Source organism: Pinus tabuliformis, chromosome X, assembly GCF_031772625.1.
Source record: "Pinus tabuliformis cultivar Carrire ecotype Pingquan chromosome X, CPIR1, whole genome shotgun sequence".
In the NCBI taxonomy this organism is placed as follows: Eukaryota; Viridiplantae; Streptophyta; class Pinopsida; order Pinales; family Pinaceae; genus Pinus; species Pinus tabuliformis.
The window spans coordinates 345,475,335-345,500,213 of NC_142308.1; the positions used below are offsets into that span (position 1 = coordinate 345,475,335).

Consider the following 24,879-nt stretch of genomic DNA (forward strand, 5'->3'; position numbering starts at 1 on the left):
ACAGATCGTTTTCATCTCCACTGAAATCATTAGCTCTGTTCCGTGTCATTGATGTGGGATTCATTAAGGCCCTCCTTTGACGGATCGCTTCTTGTCGACTTCAGCTCATTATCCAAGAAGTTGATCTAGGAACAAACCCCCCAGTACTTTGAAGCTTGCATGCCTCAATGGCAAGTTTCTCACTTCCGGCGATAGGTATACATCAATGACCTTCGACCAGCAGATTTTGCGTGGTGTTCGACGCCAAGTCCTATATTCACACCACGTGAATTGTACTGTAGTACCTTGAGGGTCATTATCATTATCGATGATTCCTCTCGTGCTTGTTAACGGTTCACATTATTGACCGGTAATCAAGCGATGTCTTTCCATGTTCGACTTCAGCGCAATTCTCACATGGATCGACTTGTACTTAGAGTGAAGATCGAACGAGTTTGAAGACCCCGGATCTAGTTTCATCCATCCGGGCTGCGATATATATTCAGGAAATATAAAGGCATTTGATATGTACATCATTGCAGCAGATGATCATCCTACTCAAAGGATGATAATTTTAGCAGAGAATTATCAGTCTACCATCAGACGATCGTCTGTTCTCTGTACCAAAATGAATTTATAAAGCTGAGCATGGGAATGCCCGCCTAAGCTAGATCATGAAAGCAGAATGAAAAATAATGTATTGTATTGTATTTTATTACAGGGCACCTCTCAGTGATTGAATGAACTTCGGATCCTCCTGATAAATCATTTCACCCGATAAACGACCTCATACTTTAGGGGGCAACTGTTATAGACATTTTTGTGCCTAATAGCAGGAAGCATGAAATGTCAATAATCTGAGGGATCCAAAGTCCCTAAACATGTTGTTCCTACCCCTAGAGGAACAAGGTCAGCAAACCACAACACTGAAAATCAGTTCTCCACCTGAAAACACTCAAAAACAAGCTATTTCTGGATCATGTCAGCTGTTCCACTGAGCATCTGCGCTGAATGTCAACTGCTCCACTCTGTACCTGCGCTGAATGTCAAAATCAATGAAGGCTACCTGCGCTGGGTGAGATTGGCCAAGTGGCACAATCATTCTGCAAGGTGTCAATTGCCCAGGAAGCTTCCAAACTAACACTTGGGTCAAGGAATTCGCCTTGTGATGAGTAAGAGGGTCTTGATCTCCAAGTGGAAGCAAGAATCTCCAAGTGGACTCAAGAACTGAAGAATAACTAAAGTGGGAGAGGACACTAGTCAGCTTCATGCCAGTCTCAAGATGACTCATCCTTTCTCCAAATCTCCTATATATAGAGCTCTCTCATGAGGTCTAAGGAGGCTGGAATTTTGTGCAAGTAAGGAAGTGTTGTTGGTTTGAGTATAGAGCTATTGGGTGATTTGCTTGAAGGAGGTGAAGAGGAGATTTCTTTCTGCTGGGAGGTGTTGCTGGATTGGGCCTATTATGGTTGTAACTCTCTCAGAACTTTACTTCTTCTATTAATAAAGCATTTGAGGTTCTTCTATATGCATGTGTCTCTATGGTGAATTGATGCTTGTATATTTGATTTATGCTAATCCCTAAATCGATTATGGATGTATGCTTCTTGTAGTTTCCTTTTCTTGTGCTTTTACAGGATCTTTGTGTAGCTGGGCCGGTGAAAGAGCAAGGAGCTAGGAGAAAGCAACAAGGAGTGAAGATTGGATCGACTATTAGCGCAAGATAACGGTTAGTAGATCATCCTTCTCTTCTCTCTCTCATCTCATAAAGAAGTAATCTTGAATAGCTTTGAATTTAGTTGTTGCTGAGGTACTATCACCCTTAGAGTGGGATAGGGTCATTCCGTATTGGATACTTTTCCCAACAACACCTATTCAAACTTTAACTAACTATTGAATGCAATAAACTGCTAACTAGAAGTTTTAGAAACCTAAGACAATTAGGAGTCTAACTCTACATCATGCTGGTAATAGCATTGATTACAATCAAATCTCGTTCTCTGACAAGTGGTCTCCTTCAGTTTAGCTTTGGTGGATGTTTTTAAAACTCCTTGCTGGTCCTTAATGTATCATCTCTTTACTGCTCCTGAAAAGTAGGAAGCTGCCCCTGTTTTTCTGCTTTAGGTTTCCTTAATGATATTCGAAACCAATTCACCACGTTGTTCTTCTTTGATCACAAAAATGTATTGGAGTGCCACGTTCCTCATGTGCTGTAGACCTTTCCCATATACCTGTGTGAAGACAAAACCTCTTCGAAGCTGCTTGAATAGATTGTCACTGGTGATGCCTATGCTGCACAAAGTAGCTTTTCCTTGTTCTCATACATTACATCAACTAATATGACAAAACGATATGCTGATGTCCTGTTGTGTACTCCAAAAGTAGGTATGCCTTCCAGTGCAAGAGTATGGAAAATGCTTGAAAAGCCCAAAATAATTTGCTGCACCCAAAGTTTTCTGACAGAGGTCTTCAAACTGGAAATAAGCACAACCATTGGCTCCAAAAGGAATCTGTAATGTCTGTCTCATGACAACTTCAACAGCTGTTGGAGTGGCCATATATCCACTTATCAATTCTTGAAATTTTTCTTTGAGCAAACGAGAAGAATCTTTGCCACAAAAAAACAATCCTTTCTGAGCTGAAGTGAGCTATTGATAGTCAGTGGAGGATCCAATCTCATGAACAACACATCGCTCCTTCAAAAGTGAGATGAAAGGCAAGAATAGATTCCTCTGAAGACCACCTTCATATAAATTATCAGGAGCCCTGTTGGAAGTGGAAACCAAGACAATTCCTTTGTTAAATAAATATCTAAACATCTGATTCAGGATCAATGCATCTACCACATCTGTTACCATGAACTCATCAATGCACAACAGAATTTCTTCACTTGAAATATCATTAGCAACAACATCCAATAGATCACTTAGACCTCTTTTCTTTTGAAGAAGGCTATGTACATCCAAAATAAAATCATGGAAGTGAATTCTCTTCTTCCTCCAAGATTCATGCAGTTGCTCATAGAACATGTCCATTAACATTGTTTTGCTTGTGCCTGCCCCACCATATATGTACAAACCACGAACAGGTAACAAAGAAGCTTGTGGCTTTATGAATGAGAACCAACTATTGGATCTATTAGAAGGTGCAGATCTTTCCAATCCACAAGATTCAACTGCATCTACCGGCTCATCATATAATATCTGGGAAGCTTTGAGGGTCTCTTCCTGACATGTGTCACCTACCATGAGTTCTCCTCCTGCTATCTACCTTTCATACTCTATTAGAGGACCCTCTCTCTCCACATATTTTTCATAGGGTAAGAGAAACCCACAAGAGAACACTTGCAGTTGAAGCTCTAAATAGAAAATAATCTACTCAGTAACAGACAACGCTGAAAGCTCAAATGGCCCTAGAGTGGATTTGATTGTGCAGATTCGAATATAATTCACACATGAACAGGATCCAGTGCTTGTACTTAGTATATTATCCACATTGTTGTCTGCACTGGGGGATATGAAAACACCTAAGCTATATGGCCAAGAGTCAGCAAATGAAGTATCTGAGAATCCAATTTTGCTGGACGAGATGTTGGAAGATATGGTGGTGTTCGTTATAACAGGAGGTTGATTGGATTTCAAGCTAGAAACACCACAAAATCCACCAGTGGAACCACCAAGAGCTCTGTCGGGAGATTTATTTAGAACAACCTTCTGATAGATAGTTTCATCAAGTTCCTTTTTCTTAGTGACTTTCAAATTCAGGATACCTGATAAGATGTTTATGAGATTTGAAACTTTTTAAAGTAAAGGCAGCATCAATAACTGCTCACGTGGACCACTTTGAGTTACATCATTGAATAGCAGTTGGGATAGTGAGTTGAAGAAGCTATATCCACCTTCTCTGTCTTAAACAAAAGTAATAAGCATCTGAACTGTGTGACCAACGAAAATTAACAGAAGAAGAAACGACACTTTACTATTGCTACTTTTTGCCAAGATGGCAAGAATTTGCATTCCCATACCAAGCGCTCTTGAGAATATGTGTATGCAGAATGGAACACGATACAGGATACTCGTGAAAATGTACTGGATCAAGACCACTGGAAAAATAATATGAAATCCATTCGAATAGAAAAATTCCTGTCAAACATGTTTTTCAATATACACCAGTTTAGGGTCCATTCCAGAGTCTTTGTCAACATCAGGCGATTCTCAGCGCCATTGGCTTTATGAACCACAGGGCCTGCACCAGGAACCTACCGAGGAATAGGCATGGAAAGCACAATCTTGTTCAACATCCCGATTAAGAAATTGTCTTTGCGCATGATACACATTACAACATCATGACCTGAAAGATCTTTGGCAACACAGAGTCGCTGAATGCTTTGAAATTGAACGGTTTTTTACAACACAGATGACCAGGAGATAGTTTGCATTTCCCAATCTATAATTTTGAGTCCGTTCTTATAAAAATCGCGGATCTCAAGTGTGTCTTTTAGCTGGGTGAAAAATCTCAGAAAATAGAATATCCAGTATAATGAAAATATCCCTAAAAACTGAACTCAAGACTGTTTACAAGGAATAGTTTCAGACTGCCCCAAATCCAAAGAACAGATGCAAAAGCCAGAAGGACATTTCTCCGATTGTTGTGATACCATTTCGAAAAGCCTAGTTGAATGACCAAAACCGCAGAGCAAAGTATAACTGCAAACATGTGCCAGTACTAAGACACCTAACGACCTAATGATGAGGATGAGGAGTTGGATATGATAGACGAAGTGTATGAGCTGACAACTGTTGATGTAAACACAACGTATTTTGATAAATATGACAGCTGGGTGAAATTTGCTATGGATCATAACGAATCTCTGATTTCGTGGCGCAACCAGTTCAAAATCTGGGTTTTGCACTACGAAATCACCTAGACAGGGTTTCTGCACATAAGAACTTTGAAATGAGTTTCGACATATGATATTCATGTGAGATATGAGACCAATGATAGACTAAAGCAGAGAATTGACCCCTTTTGACATACCAACAAGACTCTTAACAAGACTCCTATTCAAACTCTTTAGACTCTAAAATAAGATGAAAAGACTAGACCCAAAACTGACGCAAACCCTTTGACAAATTTAAAAAATTGATGTTCAGAATTTAAAATATTTTTTCTTAAGTGAGAACATAAATGATTCTCAACTTGTGTAATTTTATCTCCCTCTGTTTCTATCATGCGTCCAGATCTTAATTGAAGATCATTACACTCCTTTAGATTGGTTTTTGGTTCTGGTGTTTCAATTATTTCGATAGATTGGATCGGTCTATTATTTGGATTAGGGTTGGGCTGGGTCAGGAGTTGTGGTCTTAAGTTAGACTGGGGGTTTTGCTGTAATGCTGGTTGATTCATTGGTCTTCTCAAGTTTGTCTGCTAGGCTTGACTTTGTGAAGTAGGAGGGGACCACTATGCTGGATATACATTGTTTTTCCAATATGGTGGAGTATAGGGAAAATTTGGCCAATTGGGTTGACTTGCTTGGTTTGGCCATGGTGATGATGAAGGAAATGGTTGCTATGACCAATTTGAGAAGGGAGGTTGATTTTGCCACATTGTATTATATTGTTGAGCATGATATTGAGGAGGCTGAAAAGAAGAAGCTGAATTTGGGAACATACCTGATTGTCGCGGCTGCCATTGACAGCACTAATTGAGTAGGTACACCGATTCTGGCTCTTCTTCCGCTTCCTTGTATACTGCTTTCAATCCAAGAAGTGAGGGACAACTCTCTATAGAGTGGTCTTTTCTACAAATGACACAAACTTGGACTGCATCTAATGGACACTCTTTGTGGTTATGTTTCTTTCTGCATCTGGGATAGAAGATTGCCAGGTTCTGTTCTACCTCTACTTGCTTTTTTTTGGCATGCATAATATCGAGTTGTGTTGTCAATGTCCCCAATATGTCAGTTTTAAAATTTTCTAATAAATTTCCAATTTCTATGTGAGTTACTCCTTCTATAGACATCTTGTTGTCTCTTGTAAACCTGTCATGTTCCGTTGGTTTTAGTCTTCTGCTGCCTCTCGAGCTCCCGATAAATAAATCAATAATGTCGGCAAAATTTTCCTAATAAATATCTCCTTTTCCCATAATATTTAGTGTTTCAATCCATTGTTCCTTCATTCATCTAATTAATGTTGTTTTTAATACATTATCAGGTAAAGGTAATGATGCATAAAGAGAACTTTGAATATTGTACTGGAAATGTTCAACATACTCTTCTAATGTTTCATTCAGTCTAACTACCATCTGAAATATTTCATCTTTTAATTCTCTAAACCTGCAATAATCCTGATATTTCTTTAGAAAAGCATCTTTCATTTGATTTCAATTGTTTATAACACCACCACCCAATCCCATAAACCATCTTAAAGCAGCCCCTTTTAATGTAGAGGGAAACAATTTCAGTTTCTGGGGATCAGTGGTATAGTCATATCCTCTACAAGGCACATCAAATTCAAATAAGAATGCATCTAGATCTTCTAATGTAAGGCCATGGAATGTAGGGATATGCTGGAGAAGAATTGCTTTCATAGGTGCATTAGCTGCAGTATCCACGATGGGATATTGCAGTGTAGAGGTTTGGGTGTTTGGGTGGTTCTAGGCCATTTGGTCAAATATATGCCAATAACCTTCTGGGATATCTAGGAGGGTATTCTTAGGCTGTCGAGGGGGAATGACTTCAACAGGAATGGCTTTAACAGCACTTCCTTTATCTGGGATGATGAAAGTGCCTAATGTCTGGGGGGATTCTGGTTCTTGAGGTTCTTCAACTTTATTATAAATGGTTTTTGTAGCACTTCCCTTATCTGGGCTACTTAATGGCTGAATTATCCCAAGAGGATATCTTGGTTCTTTAGTTTCTCATATTTCTCCTCTCCCTTCACAGAAGTTGGTAAGGTTCCCTTCTTGCAATGATTTTGGGCTAGAATTCTCAATTTCTTGAAAAATCTTGCTTTTCGGTTTGACTATGCACCTCAGCAAAGGCTACAGATGGTGAACCTGTGGCTTGAAGGGAACTAGTAGGTTGTCTAGAAGAAAATTTTCTAGGTCCTACTGAAGGCTGAGATTCTTCTTTCTTAAGGATTTCGTCTATAAAGGTCGATCGGTGAAGGGTCACTGGCCCCTTAGCTTTATCAGACTTGGGTAGTGGTTTAGGATTATTTTCAGGCTTTTTCTACTTAGTCATGCACAAAAATCAAATGCTAATTTCTACCCAAAGAATAGCAACAAATATGTAGGAAAGTGGGCAAGGGAGTAGGGCTATTACATTCTTCATACGCAGGTTCTTACCTTCCGTTTTAAAACCTAGTTCTCTCCTAGTAGGTTCTTACATCACTTTGGAAAAGAAACAAATGGCTACACTCTTCCCCGGCAACGACGCCAAAATGTCAAGCAGTAAAAAGGGTCATTTTCACCTCTAGTTACCCTACGTTAACTTATCAATCCAGGAACAATTTGTTATCTCAAAGAGTGTACTCAGTTTGAGGTGGTCATTGGTCAGAGTAATGCTAGTAGTATAGTGCTCTAAATACAAGAGTAAACATATGCTTGAAATAAGATCTACTTACAGAAAATAACCTTAAAACTCAAATCATGCACTCAGAAAGCTATAACAATTTATCAGTCAAGGGTACAATAATGATAACTCATCCCTTTGTAAACTGATGTAATTAAAATACAATCAAGGAAAATATCATCAATCTGGGAACTAGACAACATATGTCAATGCTCACTACAGTCTTAGATTGTTCTGACACCAAAGCAATGATAATGCAAATGACAGGAAATGGAACAGTAACTATTCTTATGAACAAGATTGAAAAACAAAAACTTAATCTACGGAAATGAGTGCAGTAGTAATTATATCCTACAGGAATTAAGTAACAATCCTTACTCTAAAGATAAATCATACAGTAAATGGAAATAGAACGACAACTAACAGAGATGAAATATAGAACAACAACTTGAATCAAATATAAATGTACAATAAACCAAGATGAATATCACACATGGCACACTTAATAGTAATCTGACTTCGATACAAAATGTGTAAATCACAGTTATAAAGAATAACAATTGTGATTGGCAATTGAACAACAATCCCAATTGAACAACAATCGCGTTTAAGTGAAAACCATGATAAATATAGTAATACCGATTTATGATTGTACATCATGGTTACTCTATAATCGAACAATAATGGCAATCTGTAAGGAACATCAATGTTAGATCAATGGTTAAAGGAACATCAATGCGTTATAAAGTCAGAATGAAGAACACAACATTCCTGTTACAGAGAACAACATTACTTAGTTGAGCATAAACAAAATATAATAGAACTGCTATGTAAAATAGCAAAGCACATCAGATTACTGAACAGAGCTAAGAAAGAAGAGCAAACCACACACGAATTGGAAATAATGGTACAGGAGCATGTGTTCTACCAGGGCTGGGCCCTTAGCCTCCAAGGACACACTTCTTGAGATTACTCCAGAATCAAAGATGGAACGACAACCATATTTATATTAAAGCATCAAAATAGAGTTATAATGAGTCACTCTTCAACAAGAGTCGATGATCAACGTTCCAACTACAAAGGAGAATTTCATAAAAACAACAACAGTTTATCCCCCGGGCTAGCAGTGTTGTCCCTTCCTATAAAAACCGAGTGGAGATATCAATGATACAAAAAATCATTAAGATAACGATCCCTCAAGATCAAAGGATCTTGAGGGATTTGCCAAACTATTAATTCTCAGTTATCCTCTTGTTCTCTTGCGCCGATTTGGTATCTCCTTTTCCCTTTCCTGGCTGATACGCTCCAATTTGGATCACCTTGTTTGCGTGCAGTTCCCTGTCAAAGGCACAACAGTTAACTTTGTCTTGTCTTTTCCTTTGGGATGACATTCTTCCGTTTTCTCCTTTTCCTGCATAAGAAAAGAGTAATTATTAGTTATTTCACGTTGCATACAAATCCTATAGATTTTATCATAATTTCTTATTATCTACCTAGTTCATGATTTGAAGAGGTTATGAGTTTTAAAGAAAAGATGACAAAATAAATGATAATAACATACCTTCTCCATGGCTCAATACCATTTTTCCTGTGTATCATGGGGATTTTCCCATTTATTATACATATAAATTTAGGGTGGTTCTTAAAATTTTCCCTAACTTGGAATGAAGGCTTATATACTTATTCTTGTTGAAGTCGTTCTAACTTGTCATTTAGTGACTTCTTGTCACTTTTAAGCTACTTTATTTGCATAAGTAAGGCTTGCTTATGATTCCTTAGACGTGAAAGCTTGCCATTTTCTGAATAGTTGACTTTGTCCTTAGTATCTTTCTCTTTATCTTTTAAATTTTTTATTTGCTCTAATAATTTTTTATTAATGGTTTTTAGGCACAAATTTTCTTTTTAGTTTTCTGATAGATTCTCCTTTCAATCCTTATTAGAACTTTCCTTTTCCTATTTTAGTCTTTGTTTCTTAACCTTGGATTTTTTTATTTGTGAAAGTAACTTCTCATTGTGGTCCCTTAGATGCAAAATTTCTTCGTTCCCTTCTATATATTTTTCATGAAACCGATCTTCAAGATATTTATATTTCTTCTCTGATGCTTCGTTCTTTTGTTGAAGTTTTGTGATTTCTTCCTTTAATCATTTTATTTGCATCTGCTCATTGTCTTGATGTTCTTCTGTACTTAAAAATATTCACACTTTGGACAACGCAAATTGAATTTTTTTTAATATATGTATATCCAATTTCATCTAGACAACTTGTACATTTAGTCAAAAATAGTGATTTTTGTGTGGAACTCATCTTGACTACTTCATTATTTTATAATTTGGATCCATTTTTCTTGACTTGATAACCTTCCTTGGTATGTATATATATATAGACACACACAACAAACAAACAAAAATTCCTTAAACTCTCTTCTTTTTTTATATTTTTTTTTCTTTTTTTCTTTTTCTATTTTGTTTTTTTTATTAAAAAAATGTATATTTATAATCTTCTTTTTTTCTTTTTGAAAAGTTACAACCCTAGTGAAGAATGGTTATTCACCTCTTTGGGGTATAATATAAAATATATGTCCACTTATGTGCCTTTGACTCGGTTAACTTTCTCCACGTAAAAAGTAAAACATACCATTTACATAAAGAAATTTTGTATTCCTTTTGTTCTTCTCTTACCCTGAAAATACCATGGGAAATTACCATGGGTTTCTAAACCCATGAGTTTGTAAACCACTTATTTACTAGAATTATTGAAATGTCAATGGACAATGTTTTTTTTTTAATTAAATAATTCATTTTTTAACTCTTTTTTTATAATTTTTTTTCCATTTTTTTTTAACTCTTTTTTTTTAGGTGGCCAAGTGTTCGACTGAAAATGGAGAAAATCCAACTCGTGTAGAGAAACTCTTTAGTTTCAATAACAAGTTGACGGCCAAAGGTTGGGATCTGCTAACATGGCTCTGATACCAATGTAACGACCAAAAATCATATATGCAACAGAAATATTTAAAATGCTTCAAAGACATAAATATGCATTGTAAGACATGTAACTGTATACTGATTATTGTATATTGCATTTATGTAAGATATGTTATGATTACAAATGAGAATGAGGGCCTGCTTATATACCCTAAGAAGGTGCCCTTTCAAGAATGGTCATGTCTCTAAGACATGCCTCTTCATTATTAACTAACTAACCATTAGTTAATTAATTATTAATTATTATTATTATATTTATATCTATATTTATTATTTCATAGGAATTATATTCAGAACATTTCCTCTCTCTTCAAGAAGCTTTGTCCTCAAAGCTTATTGAGAATATTTTTTTGTCTCTGAACTTTCATCTTCATTGATATAAGATGATATGATGCTCTAAGTGATAGAAAAAATTGGCATATTGAGAATGGATCATAACATTTTACATTAATATTTTGTGGAATCTTCTAATCTCTAGAAATTTGTGATGAATAATTATTATAGGACTAGATTTTTCAAACTTCAGCATTCTTGGGAACATAAATTTTTTGTTTATGTTCTGAGTGATACTGGTACATACATTTGTTGGAAAGTCTTTCTTGTGGTTCAGATTTCGATAAATAGTTCTTATGGTTGGACTTTCCCTTAACATGTTATGTTTATTTCTTGATTTCCTTGAGGTGTTGTTGTTGTTGAGTTGGCTTCTGAATCATCACTTGGAATTTCCATTGTTTGAGCTACAACCTCTGCATAAGTTTTAAATTCTATTGGTTTCTCATCCTTTTGAGTTATGATATTGATGGGATTGGTATTTGTTCCTTTATCTTCAACTTGGACTGAAGGTTTTGATACTTCTTCTTATGTAAATCATTCTAACTTGTCATCATTAGGTCCTTATAATACTAGTATATTAAGTTATTATTATTGTCATTGTAGCCCCTTATTGTTAATGTTTCTCCCATGTTGTCCCCATACTATTATTATTGTGCCCCATAGAATCCCATTATTATTATTGTTGTGCCCTTACATTATTATTGTTATGTCGGCTCTGATTATATTGTGATCCCTTAGACTCCTATATATAGAAAGGAGGTCTTGTCATTTGTATCATTCAAAAATTGTTCATTTTTGTAATGTAAAGTAGGTTTCCCCCTCGAAGAGGATACATTTTAAGTCATTGATCTATCTCTTTCTTCTATTTTGTGAGCTGGATGCATAACAATTTGTATCAGAGCTTTGCATTTTAGGGTTTCACTACTTCAAATAGATCATGTGGAATGTTCGCTATAACTATTTTTCTACAAAGTTTTGGAAGCAAAAATTAAAACCCATGTAAGACAAAATCGTAATGAACCTCGTGACCAAATTTCAGATCTTCTCTCACTATATTTTCAGAGATATGAATTGGGGAAATTAGGGTTTTTGCAAGATACCAAATTTGATCTCAAACAGATCACCTTGGGAAAATCATCATAACTTTCTCTCTGAGCATCAGATTCAAATTTTGTAAAAAGTGATAGAAATAGGACGGACTTTATTTTGTTGGGTATCATTTTTAGAGCCGAAGGTCGAAATAGTTACATGTGGAATGTCATACCAGTTCTCTCTACTGAACTAGTCTATAATTAGGTCATCGTGGGAGATTGGGCATAACTCTTTCTTGGAGAATCCAATTGCAATCAAACTTGTGGGGTTAGAAAGAATACCCAAGGGCTATCATAGGTAGAAATGTTAGGACTTTTAGATCCAAAATTACATAGTTACAGGTGTTTCAAGATCGAATTCATACAAAGAGATTAAAAAACAAAATGTGTGTAGTTTTTTTTTTTAATTTGCATAAGTTTTATTTGAGAAAGTAGTTTGAAGTGATTCGAAGGGAACTGTGAAGCATAATTATCATTCATTTAGGATCCAAAGAAATAAAATGGAAACACCTAGTCAGCAACTTGAAATATCTACTATGACACATGAAGAAGAGGGAGAAAATGCAACATGATATATCAAAATTACGAGACCAAGTGCAAAAAATTCCACTCTCACAAAAAGTAATTGAAGCCAAGGTGGATGTTTTAAAGAATGGCATGGAAGCTAATAAGGATGGTATAGAAGTAAAACTTAAAGCCAACATGGAATATTTTAGGATAGATTTGACAAAGTTGCTACAAGAAATGCTTACTAATGGAGAAAGGGTAGTAAAGGAAACTCATGAGAAGAACAAAGAAATGTTAGTCATGATTTCATAGACTCTAAAGTTGGATTGAAGACCCACCATATTCCAAAGATCGATATGAGGAAGTTTGATGGCAAGGATCCTATAACATGGATACTACAGATGGAGTAATATTTTGATCTCCATAATGTACAAAACACACAAAAGGTACGCATTGCAACTTTATATTTGGAACCCAATCAGTTTGTATGGCATTGATGGCTTTTCTCTCGTAAATAAATTATCACCTGGTCAATTTTTACAGAACAAATGATATCACATTATGAAGATACAAAAAGAAACACGATTTTTAGCCAATTGATAAATCTCAAACAAAAGGGTTAAATGGTGGAGCACATTGAGGACTTCCAAAAATTTAATATAAGGTAAAAGATATTGCAGAGGAGAATAGGATTGATGTGTTCATAGGGACTTTAAAGGGTAACATACAACATGAGGTTTTCCTTTGGGAACCTAATTCATTAGAGAAGGCATTCAAGTTGGAAAGAAAAATTATGACAACAAGGAAGCCTACCACTCACAACTATAAATATGGAAGTGTTGTTGCCCCTAGCCTTCCACAACCTACAAGGTTGCCACCACAACAATTGGAAAAAAGAGAAAAATTGCTTTGTTACAGTTGTGATAGAAAATACACTAAAAGTCATAACTGTGCTCAGAAGGAATTATTTTACATAGATTGTGAAGAGGAGGAAGAAAAGGAACAAGAAACATCAAAATAAGAGGATCCACACCATGAAAAAACCCTAGAGAAAGAAGAAATGAACCTGACCATATCTTGTAATGCATTGGATAGAATTACCACTTCTCAAACTATCAAGATAAAAGGACACATCAAGAAGAAAAATGTAGTAGTGTTGATTGATTCGGGTAGTACCCATAATTTTATTCATTGTAAGATAGCCAAGGAATTGAATTGCTTCATATATCCATCACCAGAGTGTCAAGGGATGGTTGCAAATGGAGGAACTATACATTTCTCTGGAAAGTGCCATAAAATCAAACTATCGATGGGAGAATATGTGTTGAATAGTCCATTTCTTTCCATTCCAATGGGTAGTGTTGATGTTGTACTAGGAGTCCAATGGATACAATCTTTGGGTACGATAGCTTTTAATTTTCAAGAACTTTTCTTGAAATTGTTTTCGGAAGAAAGGAATTTGAACTAAGGGGTATCACATGAAAACTGGGAAATATAATCAGCTATAATGGCATGACAAAGCTTCTAAAGAAAGAATAACGAGGCGTAATTGCACAATTATGTTCGCTAGATGTTCCCATGTCCAAATCATCTATTTCTCTAGATCTCCAAAAGTCTTGGACAATCATTCCAAGGTATTTGAGACTCCCAAAGGCTTCCCACCTATTCATGATCATGATCATGATATTAATTTAATTCCATGAAATGTTCCTCCAAACATCAGGCCTTACAAATATCCCTAAGCCCAAAAGAGTGAAATTGAATGTATGGTCGCAGAAATGCTAGATGTTGGTATAATTCAACCTAGTCAAAATTATTTCTTTTCTCCAGTAGTATTGGTGCACAAGAAGGATAGATCATGGTGCATGTGTCCAAATTATAGGGAGCTTATCAAGCTCACTATTAAATATAAATTTCCCATTCATGTAATTGATGAATTATTGGATGAATTACATGGAGCAATTTACTTCACCAAGTTGGACCTTTGTTCAGGATATCATCAAATCAGAATGAATATTGAGGACATTCTAAAAATATCATTTAGAACTCATGAGGGTCATTATGAATTTTTGCTCATGCCTTTTGGCCTTACCAATGCACCTTCTACATTTCAAGGTTTGATGAATTCCATTTTCAAACCCTTCCTTAGAAAATTTGTGTTAGTATTTTTTGATGATATACTAATCTACAGCAAGTCTTGGAAGGATCATGTTCAACATATTGAGAGAGTGCTCAAACTTTTGGAGGAGAAACTATTATATGCAAAAATCACTAAATGTTTCTTTGTAATACAAGAGGTGGAATATTTGGGTCATATTGTATCTCATGAGGTTATTAAGATAGAACCTAACAAAAATAAATCCATTATGGAATGGAAAATCCCCATAACCATAAAGCATATTCAGGGATTTCTTGGGTTGATAGGGTATTATCACAAGTTTGTTAAGAATTATGGGAGAATAGTAGCACCTCTAACAACATTACTGAAAAAATATGCATTTTCTTGGACTCCAAAAGCAACGAATACCTTTGAACATCTTAAAGAGTCAATTTTCCAAGCACCAGTCTTAGCTATGCCAGACTTCACAAAAACATTTATTGTGGAATGTGATGCCTCAAGAAATGGAATTGGTCTTGTTTTGATGCAAGAAGAAATACCCATTACTTTTGAAATTCGCCCAATCAAAGGAAATTATTTACACAAAGTTATTTATGAACAAGAAATGTTGGAAATACTACATGCACTTAAGAAATGATGACCTTACCTAATGGGAAGACACTTCAAGGTAAGAAAATATCGTGGTAATCTTAAATACTTTTTAGAACAAATATTATCTTTAGAAGAGCAGCAAATGGGTCACAAAGATGTTGGGTTATGGATTTGAAACCATCTACAAAAAAGGGAAGAAAAATGTTGTTGCAGATGCACTCTCAAGAAAGGATGAGGATGTGGAATCATTTCTTTGTGCGATCTCTATTATCCAACCAGTTTGGATAAAGGAAACAAGGGATGAATGGAAGAATGATGAAGAAGTGTGGGTTCTCATTCAAAAGTTGCAGCAAGATCCTAGTACATCTGATACATTTAGCTAGAAAAATGATTCGTTATGGTACAAAGATCGCTTATACCCTTGTAATAATTCCCAACTCAAACAAAATATTTTTTTGGAATTGCACACCTCTCCCTTAGGAGGGAATTCAATATTTTTTAAAACTTACCATAGGGTTAAAAAGGTATTTTTTGGGATGGCCGTAAATTTTATATTCAAAATTTTGTGGTGGAATGTTTGGTTTGCCAACAAAATAAAGTTGAAACAATTAAGACCCTAGGTCTATTACAACCTTTATCCATTCCAAGTCAACATTGGGAGGAGGTTTCAATGGATTTTATCACAGGTTTACCCAAGTCCAAAAGAAATAGTGTCAGCATGGTGGTAGTTGATATAGTTACCAAGTATGTGCACTTTTGTGCATTATCTCATCCATTTAAAGCCAACACATTTGAAATTGCATTTATGGAAACAATTCAAAAGCTACATGGAAACCCAAAGATTATTGTAAGCGACACAGATCCTATTTTTACTAGAAATTTTTGGACATAATTATTTTCTTGGCTCAGTACTTGGTTAGCTCATAGCTCATCTTATCATCCTCAATCTGATGGGAAAACTAAGATAGTGAACAAATGTTTGGAAGGATATCTACATCGCTTTGTATTTGATAAGCGAACAAAATGGGTCAAATGGTTACCTCTGGCTGAATGTTGGTATAGCACTTCCTTCCATACTACAGCAAAAATGACCCCATTTATGGCACTTTATGGATATCATTCATTGTCCATCACGTCATATTTAAGAGAAAATTATAAGGTTCAAGCAGTGGAAGATCACATCGATCATCAACAAAAAGTTATCCAACCCTTAAAGGATAATCTCACTATGGCATAGAATAGAATAAAACAACAGGAAGATCAACATCATAGTGAAAGAATTTTTGATGTAGGTGACTGGGTATTTCTATGACTACAACCATACAAGCAAATGTCCCTCAACCAAGCTAAGAAGGATAATAAATTATCACCAAAGTATTATGGTCTGTACAAGGTGTTGCAAAAGATTAGTACTATGGCATACAAATTGGAACTTCCTGCATCTTCCCGAGTGCACCCAATTTTCCATGTTTCATGCTTAAATAAGGTTATAGGTGACAAGCTCCTAGTTCAAACAATATTGCCAAAACTTGACGAGGAAAGAAAAATCATATTGGAACATGAAGCAGTCACAAAAACAAGAAATCGACAGCTACAAAATCGATCAATTTCAGAGTATCTCATCAAGTGGAAAAACTTACCCACTGAAGATTCCATATGGAAATATGATAATTTAATACAGAAACATCCAGGACTACTCAAGCATTGAGGACAACACCTTTTTGAAGGAGGCAACATGTTAGGTCCCTATAATACTAGTGTATTCCCTTATTATTATTGTCATTGTAGCCTCTTATTTTTATTGTTGTGCCCATGTTGTCCCCATACTGTTATTATTGTGCCCCATAGAAGCCCACTATTGTTATTGTTGTGCTCTTACATTAGTATTGTTATGTCGGCTCTGATTATATTGTGACCACTTAAACTCCTATATATAGAAATCAGGTCTTGCCATTTGTATCATTTAAGAATTGTTCATTCGTGTAATGTAAAGGAGGTTGCCCCTTTGAAGAGGCTACTTTTTAAGTCGTTTATCTATCTCTTTCTTCTATTTTATGAGCTAGATGTATAATAGTCATTTAATGAATTCTTGTCACTTTAATCTTTTTATTTGTGTAAGTAAGGCTTGGTTATGATTCCTTAGACGTGAAAGTTCATCATTTTCTGAATCATTCACTTTGTCCTTAGTATCTTTCCCTTTATATTTTAAATTTTTTATTTGCGTTGATAATTTTTTATTACGGGTTTCTATGCACAATTTTTCTTTTTCTTTTTCTAATAGATTCTCCTTTAGTTCCTTATCAGAACTTTCATTTTCTTTTTTTATTCTTTGTTTCTTAACCTTGGACATTTTTATTTATGAAAGCAAATCCTCATTGTGGTCCCTTAGATGCCAAATTTCTTTATTGCGTTTTGTTGATTTTTCATGAAACCGGTCTTCAAGATATTTATATTTCTTCTCTGATGCTTAGTTCTTTTGTTGAAGTTTTGTGATTTCTTCCTTTAATCATTTTATTTGCATCTGCTCATTATCTTGGTGTTCTTTTGTACTAAAAAATCTTCACACCTTGGACAATGTATATTGCAATTTTTTTTATTATATGTATATGCAATTTTCTCTACACAACTTGGAAATTTAGTCCAAAATAGCGATTGTTGTGTGGGACTCATCTTGACTACTTCCTTCATTATTTTTTAATTAGGCTCCCTTTTTCTTGACTTGATAATCTTCCTTGGTAATTTAATTTATATATATATATATATATATATATATATATATATATATATATATATATATATATATATATATATATATATATTCTCAACAATTGTTATTTTTTTTCTTAAACTCTCTTCTTCTTTTTTATAATTTTTTTTTTCTTTTTGAAAGTTTACAACCCTAGTGAAACATGCTTATTCACCTCTTTGGGGTATAATAAAAAATATATGTCCACTTATGTGCCTTTGACTCGGTTAATTTTTGCCACGTAAAAAGTAAAATTTACCATTCACATAAAGAAATTTTGTTTTCCTTTTGTTTTTCCTTTACCTTGAAAATACCATGGGAAATTACCATGGGTTGCTAAAACCAAGAGCTTGTAAACCAATTATTTACTAGAAGCATTGAAAGATCAATGGCCAAAGGCCTTTTTTTTAAAACTAAATAAAAAAATTTAACCTTTTTCTTTATAAATTTTTTTCCAATTCTTTTTTTTAACTCTTTTTTTTTTTAAGTAGCCAAGTTCCTAACCAAAAATGGAGAAACTCCAACTCGTAGAGAAAAACGCTTTAGTTGTGGCGACAAGTTGATAGCCAAAAGTCTGTATCTGCCAATGTGGCTCTGATACCAATGTAACGACCAAAATTCATATACGCATCAGAAATCTTTAAAATACTTCAAAGGCATAAATGTCCATTGTAAGACATGTAACTATATATTGATTATTGTATATTGAATTGATGTAAGATATGAGATTATTACAAATGAGAATGAGGGCCTACTTATATACCTTAAGAAGGTGCCCTCTCATGAATGGTCATGTCTCTAAGGCATGCCTCTTCATTACTAACTAACTAACCATTAGTTACTTAATTATTATTTATTATTATTATATTTATATTTATATTTATATTTATATTTAATATTTTTATATTAATTATAATCATAGCATTGAACAACAAGGACAGTGTTCCCCCAAGGGTGAGGGGTTTGTAACAACCCCTGGTTTATTTTCTATGTAAATAAAATAAGACCAAGGTCATGGGACACATATTCCAAGCTAAATGTTTGGAAAAACATAGTGATGGGTATCACTTGTGATTAATTAATGGCTATGGAAAATGGAAAAGAGAAAGTGGCAATAGTTGACATTTTGTTTATGAAATAAAGGAAAATAGGAGAAAAAGAATATGGAGAGTCACATATTTGCGTGAGAGGGAAAATGAAGGGAAAATGAAGAAAATAGAGGCCTCAATGATAAAAAGGCTTATGAGGACCGGTTCAAAGCTTTTTTCAGTTCAGTTTTAGAGATCTCCCTTATTCTCTCCTTCTCTCAGACTCTTGCACACTTAGATTATTCTTGGAGCATTCTTGGAGAACCTTGATATACATTGGATTTGGATAAAAAGGGAAAAGGAAAGCAGGAAAGTGCAAGGGAACAGTTGGATCAGTAGCTACAGTTGGATGGCTTTGCAGGTAACAGGTTACATGTGCGTTTTCCTTATTGATTTCTGGATGCATGGTATATGAATGTGATTATCTAGTTACTTGTTCTCATTGACATGGATATTTTCCTATAATGACAGTGGTTTTAGCCTTGCCTTTCCATTTCTTAGATCGACATGGTGTTGTGGATTTTCCACTTGATTGTTTACTGATTGGTTCTCATAATTCCTTATGGATGTGGGTTGGAACAAATTTTTTGGAAGCCCTGGAAAAAATTGGGTCGTGTTACTAGTCCTAGAGCCTAGGTTGGTACAAAATGCTTTGTATCCCTTGGTGGGTTGAGTTATCAGTCGCTAGAGTTAGGTTGGACAAATGCTCAGTAGCCTTAAAAGGTTGTGGGTTGAGTTATTAGTTCTTAGATCACTGGATATCTTGGGTAGAGACTGATTTGGTTGGTGTTAGTGATGTCTGACCGTGGAGGTGGAATCATTGTGGTTGAGGGTTGAGGTGTTTTGACCTCTGGAAGCCCTAGTTTGTTTTATCTTGGTTTATTCCATGAGATACCACATTCATGCTTGGAATATGGTGCGGGGGTGATTGGCTGAAAGAGAGATTGGTTCAACCCAATCTATGATTAGGTGGTACGTGGAAGTCCCTAACTTGGTTGGTATTTTCATATGTTAATATGATATATTTTCCTATTATGATACATGAATATTGGTAGTAATTATGATGGTTATATTATGCTTGAGTTGTCATGGCCTCTAAGTTGGTTATTTTCTAGTTATATTATGGTTATATGATGTTTATTATCTATGGCTCTTGTCATGAGTTATTTAGCTATTGATTGGTTGATGAATGGATAGAATAATAAGCGTTATTGCAGCTATGTGGAGAGGACATAGAACATTATTGGTGATTCTTATATGAATCTTGGACTATTGTGATCAAATATGTATTCATGACCTGTAGCTTACTTATTTTTCATATGTTTTATGAAATGTCTAGTATATTCTAAGTAGACTAGATCAGTTTCTTGATTCGAGTTTTAATGTTTAGCATTTTCCTCATGCTGATAATGGTTATGGAAAGTCTCAGACATTTTTTAGCAATGGTTCAGAGGCTAGCTTGGAATTGTGGCTTAGATATCAGGATCACACCCACTGAATTGGATATTTTGGGCTATAACCACATGGAAGTTGTGTCATGCGTGTGGTTGGAGCGATATAACTACAAACTTGTCTTGTTATGCATGCGGTTGGCGATTAACATGTGAGAAAAGCAACCCAATCTGAGGGTTTTGTCACCTAGGTGGTCCTTTGGTCCTTGAGTGTCATGTAGCCCTAAGTAATGTTTGTGAGAAGTCAATTATCATCCCCTCTTTAATAATTGAAGCTTGGAGGTCAGGTCATGTCATAGTAACTCCTCATTTCATGTTTACCCTAACAGGCTTGTGAATTGGGTAAATGTGGGAGGGGGTGGTTATATGATATGCATTGATCGGCATGAGATATGTTATGGATAATGTGTTGTATAATTAGAGAAAGCCAAAGGGATGCGTTGATTTTTGAGACTATTACTATGCAAGGAATTATTTCCAAGTAATGAGGCAAAGAAGGTGATGCATTAATTTGGAAGGTGTGTGACTGCAAGGAAGAGAGAACCAAAGAAAATTTGTTTTCAGGAATTCATGAGCATTCTCAATGGGATCATAAATTCATTATTTGTGTCCTAGGAAGAAGTGAGCTAACTTTGTTCCTGTGAAGATGTTGAAGATCAAGAACAATGTGGCTGGACTTGAAAAATTCATTACATGGAAGATGTCGCTAATGAAAAGATTCATAGCTACATCGCTTAGTTAATTATGTTATTTTCTACAAAACTCCAAGGATGATGTTCCCTTAAGAGGGTGGCTTTTTTTCTATGTGGACTTATCCCTCTTACAGATAAGAGCGATACCCCTAGACCTCAGAGAAATATAGTAATAAACAATAAAAAATTGTTGCCTTTCACTGGATTGTGACTGATTGAAACAAGCACTATGATAGATGCCACTTACCATTTAATAGAAATGCTTAATGAATTACCCTTCATATCTTTTGACCGTCTGCTTCTCCTCAATGATTTAGAGATATTCCCATCACTTCCCACAACTTCTCCATGGTGTCCCGAAGGAGATCTTCATAGACATAAACATACACAAGGTCAAAGCATCTAGTATATAGCATAAGAGATAATTGAACTGCTTAACTCCATCATATATCAAAATTGATCAATATGCAATCAAAATATATGTAGGTGATCAAGGAATCCTACAAATTGTATCAACAAAGGCATAATTGAGAAAGAACATCTGGCTTTATATTAATAAAATGAAAAATAGACTTACAACCTTGAAACCCTTATGTTGTAAGTCCCTTCCCACAATATCCAACCCTCTCCTTAAATGAATAGCCTTCCAACCTTATTTCTATAGCATAATCCTACTTCCAACAATCCCTTTAAATCCTTAGGCCTATGTTAGCTTTATAGGCCAAGGAGCGGAAGTTTGGGATCCAATTCCCAAGGGATGAGATCCACTAATGGTGGGATAGGGGTTCCATAAAGAGAGGGAGTAGCTCCATGATGGGAGGGATCAAGGTTGAATAGGAATCCATTCGAAGTTTTTTAGTTGCAAAAGATACAACTAGCAATGCTTCTAGATTTTACTTTTTATTTTTACATGCGTTAAGTCATATGCACAGGCCATAGTGTAAGACAGTGCGCACTTCTACGCGGCCTCTAATGGACTCTTCTGCATATGCACGGAGATTGACTAGGGAACTACATAGGGAGCCAAAAAAATGGTTTTGAACCATGGGATCTAAAAATTTCATTATTTTTGGGATAATTTTGGTTTTAGCTTTACAAGGGGATTCTTTGGAACACATTTATGGATAGAGAAAGATCCAAACTGATGGTCATTTTCCTAATGCGAAAAAATAGTGTGTAACAGATTTCCCCCTAAAGTGCAAAGTCAAAAGAGATGTTTGATGACTAAAGTTATTTATCATGCCAAGGTTTGGGTTAGAGACAACAATCGGAGACCTGAAACAATCAATAAAATGTTACAATGCAATATAAAATCATCGTTTAGGTAGGCATTCCTATATAGTATAAATGCCTCAAAGAACTAGTATGGAAATGCATATGAAGATCCATGTCAATAGAAGACATATTATGGGCACAACCATAAATGGATCGATGTTTACTAAAATGAATATTTAATAACTCCATGCATCCTATATGGATGAAATTAGATCTAGGGTATTGATCTCCATCTCTCAATTCGTAGTACGAATCTAGCCATGTGATTGAATGCCTCGTAATCGAACATAAACCACTTGATTACCAGTCAATGATGTGAACCATTAACAAGTGCGCGAGAAACCACCAATAATGACAATGGCTCTCAAGGTACTCCAGTACAATCTACTAAGTTTGAATAGGTGTGCTTATGTCGAACACTCATAGAATCATTCGATTGAAGGTGAATGATGAGAACTCGTCATCGAAGGAGAGAAGCCTCCCATTAAGACATGTAGGTTCCAAGATACTAAAGGTTTCTAGATCAACTTGCTAGATAATGAGCTAAATTCGATAGGAAGTGACCCTTCACAGGAGGTCTATAACACGAAACTCATGTCAAGATTTTAAGAACAATAGTTTGGAGTAATCCAAGACTAACTCAAGGATGGTTGACACAATTGAAGACAATGAATGGAAAAGTAATTTGACTCAGGTTGTACTTCTCTTGAACATATCAGCAACATGATATTCTAACTTGGAAGCATTTGACTTAAAACAAAATATCAAACACCAAATGAAGAATTTCAATGAGCTATGGTCAATTAGGAGACCAATGGATGTCCCAACCTGAACACAAAAAGTGATGGAGTGTCATGTTCAAGAGTGACATACTACATTTTATAAAACAAAAACAAATATTCTTTCTCAGTTTTCCTCCACCATTACTGGAAAGTACCTCTTTATTTTTTTTACAATCTTGAGGAAGATAACACATACTTGTCTTGTAAGCTCATCCTTAGGATGAGTCCTTTGAAGTATTTTTAATGAACCGTATTAAGGAGTGGTTTGATCCCGTCATGCTTAACAAGTCCTGCACTGCTTAGATTTTACAAGTCCATTGAAGGGATAACTCAATGTAATTTTCATGTTTAAAGAGTTTGAAAAGACACAAAAATAAAACTCATTCAGTTATTTCAACATATATTTTAACGAGCCCAGAGAAGTAAAGCTTGGTGTTTTTCAGTTTTACGGAGTTAGAAGAAAAACATAAGTAAACTCCATAGTGTCCTCTTTCGTAAATTTAGTCCCTCGAGCCCGAAAAAGGGTTAAATAATGTAGGAGAGAACTCTATTGACCATGATTAGTAAATGTATACCTTTTTCATAAATAGTCTAATTCATTCCGTAAAAGTGGTAAACTTATACTAAATAGATGAGTGTTCATTTACTTTTACAAGTTTGAACAACCAATTACTCGACGATCTTCTCATGTTTAAGGAGTCTTAAGAGGTCATAAAGAGAACTCCTTGGTAATGTTTTTTCCTAATTTTTAATGAGTTCGGAGAAGTTATGAAAATATACTCAACACCAAAATGATTTGTTTTCATAAATAACCTTTGATCTGCACACTTCAACTCAAAAATCATCATCACTACTCAAAAATATAGTCAAATACATTATAAATTTGCATTTTAAAGCTTAATAGGAAAAAAATAATATTTTGATAGGCCTAAAAACTCATAAAAACCTAAAAAAAATAAATTTTTTTTACCATTTATGTTTTTTACCCTTTGAGAGTGATAGAGCTCATTTTTCACCAATAATTTCAGAGGTAGATTCTGGGCAACCCATTGGACAAAATCGTGAGTTGTCTTCTCCAGGTAAATCATCTCTCCGAGATCTTAGTTTTTATGGTTTTTATTTCAGATTTCACTGTGTATTTAGGTATTTTGGGGAGGATTTTCAAATAGGAAATCACCATCCATGTGCGCATTTCACCCTTGGCTTAAAAAGGGACTTGTTTCATTTTTAATGAGCTTGAAATAGAAATATGCTCATGAATTTCATAAAGTAGTTTCATTTTTATGCGTGCTTGAAACGAAAATGACTATTCTTAGAATTTATTTCATTTTTTAGTGAGGTTGACATCACAAAATAACTATCCTCATTATCAATTGTTTCATTTTTTAACGAGGTTCACATAATAAAAGAAGCCTCCTCTCAAGCACTTCTTTCATTTTTTAATGAGGTTGACACAGTAGAAGAACCATCCTCACAAGTATTTGTTTCATTTTTTAACGAGGTCGACACAATAAAAGAATTATTCTCATAAGTATTTATTTCACTTTTTAATGAGGTTGAAATAGTAAAAGAACTCTCCTCATGAGAATTTGTTTCATGTTTATGCGAGCTTGAAACAAAAATAACTATGCTCATAAGAACTTGTTTCATTTTTTAACGAGGTTGACATG

At 35.0% G+C, this 24,879-nt stretch overlaps 2 pseudogenes; both read right to left on the reverse strand.

Annotated features, from left to right (window-relative positions):
- LOC149139881 (uncharacterized) overlaps positions 1 to 2,206 on the reverse strand; it is a 40,638-nt pseudogene extending 38,432 nt beyond the window's left edge.
- A 60-nt stretch (positions 2,207 to 2,266) lies between these two features.
- Positions 2,267 to 3,266, reverse strand: LOC149139882 (uncharacterized; annotated as a pseudogene).
- Positions 3,267 to 24,879: the final 21,613 nt, after the last annotated feature.